Consider the following 5,924-nt stretch of genomic DNA (forward strand, 5'->3'; position numbering starts at 1 on the left):
AGAAACAGTCTTTGTCGTTTCTCAGAAGCGCCTCTTTGCCGCCGAAGGGGACCATGAAACAAAAGCTGGTTTTAGGAAGCCGGATAGTCCTCTCCTATTGGCTGCAGTGCTTTTTTTTTTTTTTATATTTTGTGCTATATTTACAAGCCTGCATAGCCTCGTTCCAACAGGCATTCCACTCACCTACAGCGAGCCGGACAACAGATTGCCCGTTGCTACGAGGCGAGGTAATCTCGATTTTGCTGGCCTCAGAGCTGTTTCCAAAAATCAAGCATGTAAGTGTTGCCCATTCCTTGCCTTATGCACGTCAGGAGAGTGTTCAATGGACCTTTCTGGAAAATAGCGCGTGCCCTCGGGCAGTGCGTGAGGCATTATGGGAACTGTGAGGGTCGCTGCTCCGTCGTCTGCTGCTACCACCGTATTGCCTGCGATAACCACGTTGCCTACGTTCGCACTGGGTCCTTGTGTACGGCAGACGGCAATCTTTGCAGCGCCGTGTTGCGCTCCGTTGTCCACATGAGGTGAGAAACCCTCAACCACAGCACGTCTGTCCACTGCCCTTCTTTGGATGGGCTATCGTTCTGGATGGACCACCGATCTTTTTAAAGCCTTTACGGGCGACACATTGCAGAGGTTTCGACCATATCTCGTCTTCGCTGCTACGGAAAAACCCTTCTTTCCGCTCTTGGCGCGAGGCCAGGAAAGTCGGGTTTTCTTGTTGGCCACCCCGGCATTTTGCCAGTAATGACGCGACAAAAGGAGTCTTCCGTTTCGTCTGCTTGAAAGACTTGCTTTCAAACATTACTCGCATGCGAAATCCCACTTTGGAAGTATCCAGTTGCTACGCATAATAGTGGATGGTTTTAGAAACTTTCACCACACTTGCCCTTTTTTATGGATTACCGAGACCTGGTGGCAGTCGTCCGTGGTATCCACGACGGCTTGGAGAATTAGCGTCGCACCTCTGTCCTCAGGTATGCGAGGGCACTATTCCATCCGCATTTGCGCAACCGTACTACACCGATCGCTTTCGTTTCCTTACACCATTGCAAGCAAATAAAATTTTTTTTTTTTAAAGGCGCATTGGCTTTGCGCCAAAAAATCAATGTATTGCTTGCACATGCAGTGTTTTCTAAATTTTGCTATGGGAATCAGTTGAGCTAGTTTATTATTTTCCTTTGCGAAAAAAAAAAAAATGCAGAATCTAGTTTGTTTCAACAGCGTTCCAATACACGTTTGCAACAAAGGCTCCTGTGCGCTGGCATTTTGAGTGATGCTGGTGCTGCGTAACGGGCATAACGTTTTCTCCATGCTGGGGTGCACCAGGGGCACATCACTGGGGTGCATGATGACTAGATGGTGACGTCTGCTGCATCGTCGAAGGGCACATTAGCGACTAGGGATGTCGCGAACCGGTCGAGGTTCGACTTCTTCAAACTTTTTGTGAAAAGTTCGACAAAGGTTCTACCCAGGTTCGACTGCTCTGCGCATGCACGACGGGCTGGCCAGTTGGCTTCGGATTGGATGGTGATGGCTAAGGGATGAATTAAGGGCAGCACTGATTGTTTATTTCAGTTAATACAGTACAAAAAATTAAGTTAATAACTTCTTCAGTGATTAGTTTCTTTTAATTGGAACTGTCCATAAAATAACCCTTCGCATAAAAAATTTTTTTTCCAAACCTAGACATGTTTGTATCAAGGTCTGGCAACACTGTCCACAAAGTCGAACCGGTCAAATCTGGTGAAAAGTTTGAAGGTTGGTCGAACCCACTGATTTACCGGTTTGAACCAGTCGAACCCCGAAAGTTCGACCTAAAAATTCGGTTCGACAAAAGTTTGCGACACCCCTATTAACGACACAGTAGCTGCATTCGATTTATTTATACCTCCTGCACCAGTGCAGAAAAGTGTAGGACAGTCTACTTCCAGTATGTGTATTTAGATACGACTGGAAGTACACAGCCCTACACTTTTCTGCATTGGTGCAGGAAGCGTAAGTAAATCAAATGCGGCTACTGTTTTGGAACGCAGGAGGAGGTATCCACACAGAATTGTAGCATCAAATATTGTAGGACAGGGTGATAGCGTCTGCCACTAGCATGCAAAACCTCAACTAGTAGGCTAGACTCGGCTTGGCTAAAGGGTGCAACACCCTCACAGTTTTCATAATGCTCCGGAGCGCTCACTCGTGGCACTGGCATTTCCAGAAAGGTCCATTCTCGTCTCCGATGGGAGTCCTTCAGAACCCCAGACAGCACGAATGTCGGAAAAGTGATAAAACAGCTTCCTCCACTTCCGGAATGAGTCCACACAAACAGCGCCTCTAGCAGAGAAATGTGTGCTACAATGATGTCTCGTTAATATGAACTCTGTTCTCTCTCTCTCTACCTCCCTCCCTCCCTCCCTCCCTCCCTCCCTCCCTCGCTCAAGGAATTTCCATAGAGTTGTCTATAATAGTGAGAAAAAAAATTACAGGAGTACACTTAAAAAAACCACTGAAAAGAAAGAAAAAAAATTTTTTTTAAATGTCTGGTTGGAAATGTAAAAAAATTAATTTTACGTGAAAGCTTTTTTTTTTTTTTTTTTAGAGCAATATTGACGGCGAGAGACGCAATTCAGTTGGTAGTCACCTCCTGTCCACTCGTTTTCTCTAGGCATTTTGGGTGCATGGAGGAAAAAGAAGTTGCGGCTGTCAGGTTGTGGTCGAGAGTGTGTATGACCATCTCGTCAAGGTGGAAAGAGTGTAAAACCATTCCGTGACGTCATAGACTTTGTGTGCATAATTCAGATGCAACTAAGATATATCTCGCGCCGTCAACATTGCTTCAAAAAGTTTCTTTGCGTGAAATTCATTTTCTGACAAGCGAGTCTTAACTTTTTTTCTTTTCAGTGGCCTTTCAAGAACGCCTACGTGTACGAAGGCGAAAGCATAATAGTCACATGGAAGAAAGGTTTTTGAGTAATGTTTCGACAGAAATTAAAGCTAAGGACGACGTCGGGGACGGTGTCTAGGATGACGCTGACCTCTCAGACAATGTCTAGGACGACCTTAAAGGGACACTGACAGGGTATTTATGCTTGCCAAGGTTTTTATTTGTACATGACATATGAGAGCCCAACTAACCAGAACGCAATTTGCGGCTCGAAATTCCTTCTTTTTCCTTCTGAAAACCGCCAATCGAGAAATGGCCGGTTTGAGTCGCGCTCACTCTTTTCTTTGTGGTCACGTGCTGCTTTCTATGGTTTAGTTATAACCACCAAAAATAATCAAAGTCGTGGGTCATCGAAGGCACACAATCAATATTAAAAATAGAAAATATATACGATACCCATTTTTTGTGGCTTCTAAAAAGCCGCAAATACGTCGATTGAAGAAAGTTGCACAGCCCATGTGACTTTAGCTAACTCTCTCTTCCTCTATATTTCTTCTTCCTCCCCAGTCCAGTTTCGGTTTCAAGCAGTTGCGCTTTTTTACTTTAATACAAATATATGCGACGCCGAAGCAAAATATTGATTGGATGGTTTTCCGACACCGAAATAAATTGCCTGGCAAAAAATAAAACAAATTTTAAAAGTTGGAAGTGTCCCTTTAAAGGGATGGTGAACCGAAATTTGGATTTCAGAAAAAACAATGCAGGAGATGTAGGCCAGGACGCTACAATCCCTACAACACTACTCGTAAGGTGATATCTCGAATAAACGGCCGTATTTTGGGAAAAAGAGGTCGAGAATGAACCATACCGACGAGGCGCGTTACGTGAAGATACCTAGTTTCCTCCTCTCTTCGCTTCGCTCCCTCAAGGCCGCTAGGCAGAGAAGACGCGAGGCCGTTCCCTCTCCTTCTCGAAGAAACTTGACGTGAACATTTCTGTCGAATGCGCCTCCTCTTCTTGAAAAATACGGTCATCCATTCAAGATATCGCTGTACGAGTGATGTTTTGGTGTTTGTAGCATCCCGTTGCACGCTTTTGCCGCGTGCTTTGGGCAATCCAGATTTCAGATCAGCATCCCTTTAAAGGAGTACTCCGGCGTTTTCTTTGTAGCCCCAGATTTGCATGAAAATTTGCTAAGCACATCAACAAACATCGCTGAAAAAGTAACCCAAATATTTTGCCAAAAATATGTTTTTTCGCAAACTTGTTGAATTTACAACTTTGGTCCTCACCATGTTTTTCGAAGTGAAAAGCTCTACTGGCAACAATGAAAAAGTGACGTCAGGGAAAGGCAGGGGCTCAATCTTTGGGCTGTAGAATTTGTTCCCAATTGATTACCAACAGTTTCATGGTGTCAAATGAATGCTTTGGAAGGTCGCTCCAGCTCCTGCGCAGCAGCACTAAACAAATGCTTGGCATAGTTCATTTTTAGACTGCCCGCTTGGACCGCAAGCCTGCCTTCCCATGACGTCACGGCATTGAAAAGCGCGGGTATATTTAAATCTTGGTTTTGGCGTCATTTTCAGTGGCCGATTTTACAATTAACTATTTTGAATTTTGCAATACTAATTAGCTTACCGGAAAGAGTAAAGGACGGTGATTTCGGAAATATAGTTAGTTGGGGTAGCTCTTAAAATCACCGGAGTACCCCTTTAAGGACAACGTCGAGAACGATGCCTAGAGGACAACCTCTAGGACGACGTCAAGAGCGACTTCTAGGACGACATTGAGAAGCACAGCTTTTGCACACAATGCTCCAGCGGCGACATCACGCTGATGACGTATTTGTATGGCCATCTTTCTGGCACAACATCGCCGCCGCTTGTTTTTCATGTAATGTGACAAGCAAGGTCTTCCTAGAAGTCTAGGACGATTTCTAGGACGACCGCAAGGACAACGCCAAATTACTGGGACAAGTAGGGTCGCCCATTGATGTGCCGCTCAATCATATTTTTATCGGCTTATGCGACGCTTTTTCGCTCAATGAGACAAGTAAGGCTTTCGCCTTAATAAATGTATTTTCCAGTTCGTCTCCACAAATGCTGTCTGTGCAGCAGGGTAACTGTATTAATAGGGTTCACATTAATCAGTCCCGAGTGTATAAGAATCTTGTAATAACCTCGTGCAAAGAATGTAACCTGGAACGTCGTTACGATTTATGTATAGAAGTAGTGAAAAATGCTCCTCGTGATAGCCGCCACAATGTTTTCAGTCTTGCAGTGCCCACAGAATCGGTAGATGGCGCCTTTAGGTCTGCTGTGCGTTCTGCCGTCAGGTCTCTGCAGTCTCCCTCGAAAGAATGACAATGTCTTGTTCTATTTGTTTGATAGACATCTTGCGAAATTACCCAGGCATCAACGAGAATGCTGGGAATGTAGGTCCATGCCTCACACGCTCACCTTCCCCGTATAGAAGACTCGAGTAAATATCTAAAGGCGTTGACGAACGCGCGTGCAAGATGCCACTTGTTTTAGGCTTCTGTTTTAGAACGCTTGCTGCTGCAGACGCCAGCACGTGCGGTGCACAGACCTACATTCGCAGCATTCTCGTCAATGCCTGGGTAATTTAGCAATAGGTCTATCGATTCTGTATTACATTTAGAATAAGTGGCTGCTTTTTTGCTTCAAACGGATGGGCAACGTAAAATGTCTCCAAACACAAAAATGACAAAAGAGCCAATTTTGACTAACTTGGAACTATTTTAAAAAATTGGGTTCAATTAAAAAGGCTGTGCTCCAGCACCTTGACTATATTTGCAAATCTGTAGAGAAAAGAAATAAGAAGTATCACTAGGTAACAGGTTTCTTAAAATGCTGAAGCATGCACTCTCAGCAAGGCTCAAAGGTGTGTGTGTGTGTGTATATATATATATATATATTAAAAAAAAACCTTTAATATTTTTTTAAAAAGCTTTTTTTTTTCTTTAATTAAAGTTAAAAATACGTGGTAAATGATGCTTCGGCAAGAAAAACAATGGGGTGGAACCATC

Source organism: Ixodes scapularis, unplaced genomic scaffold (genome assembly GCF_016920785.2).
Source record: "Ixodes scapularis isolate PalLabHiFi unplaced genomic scaffold, ASM1692078v2 PGA_scaffold49__6_contigs__length_1374808, whole genome shotgun sequence".
NCBI lineage: Eukaryota > Metazoa > Arthropoda > Arachnida > Ixodida > Ixodidae > Ixodes > Ixodes scapularis.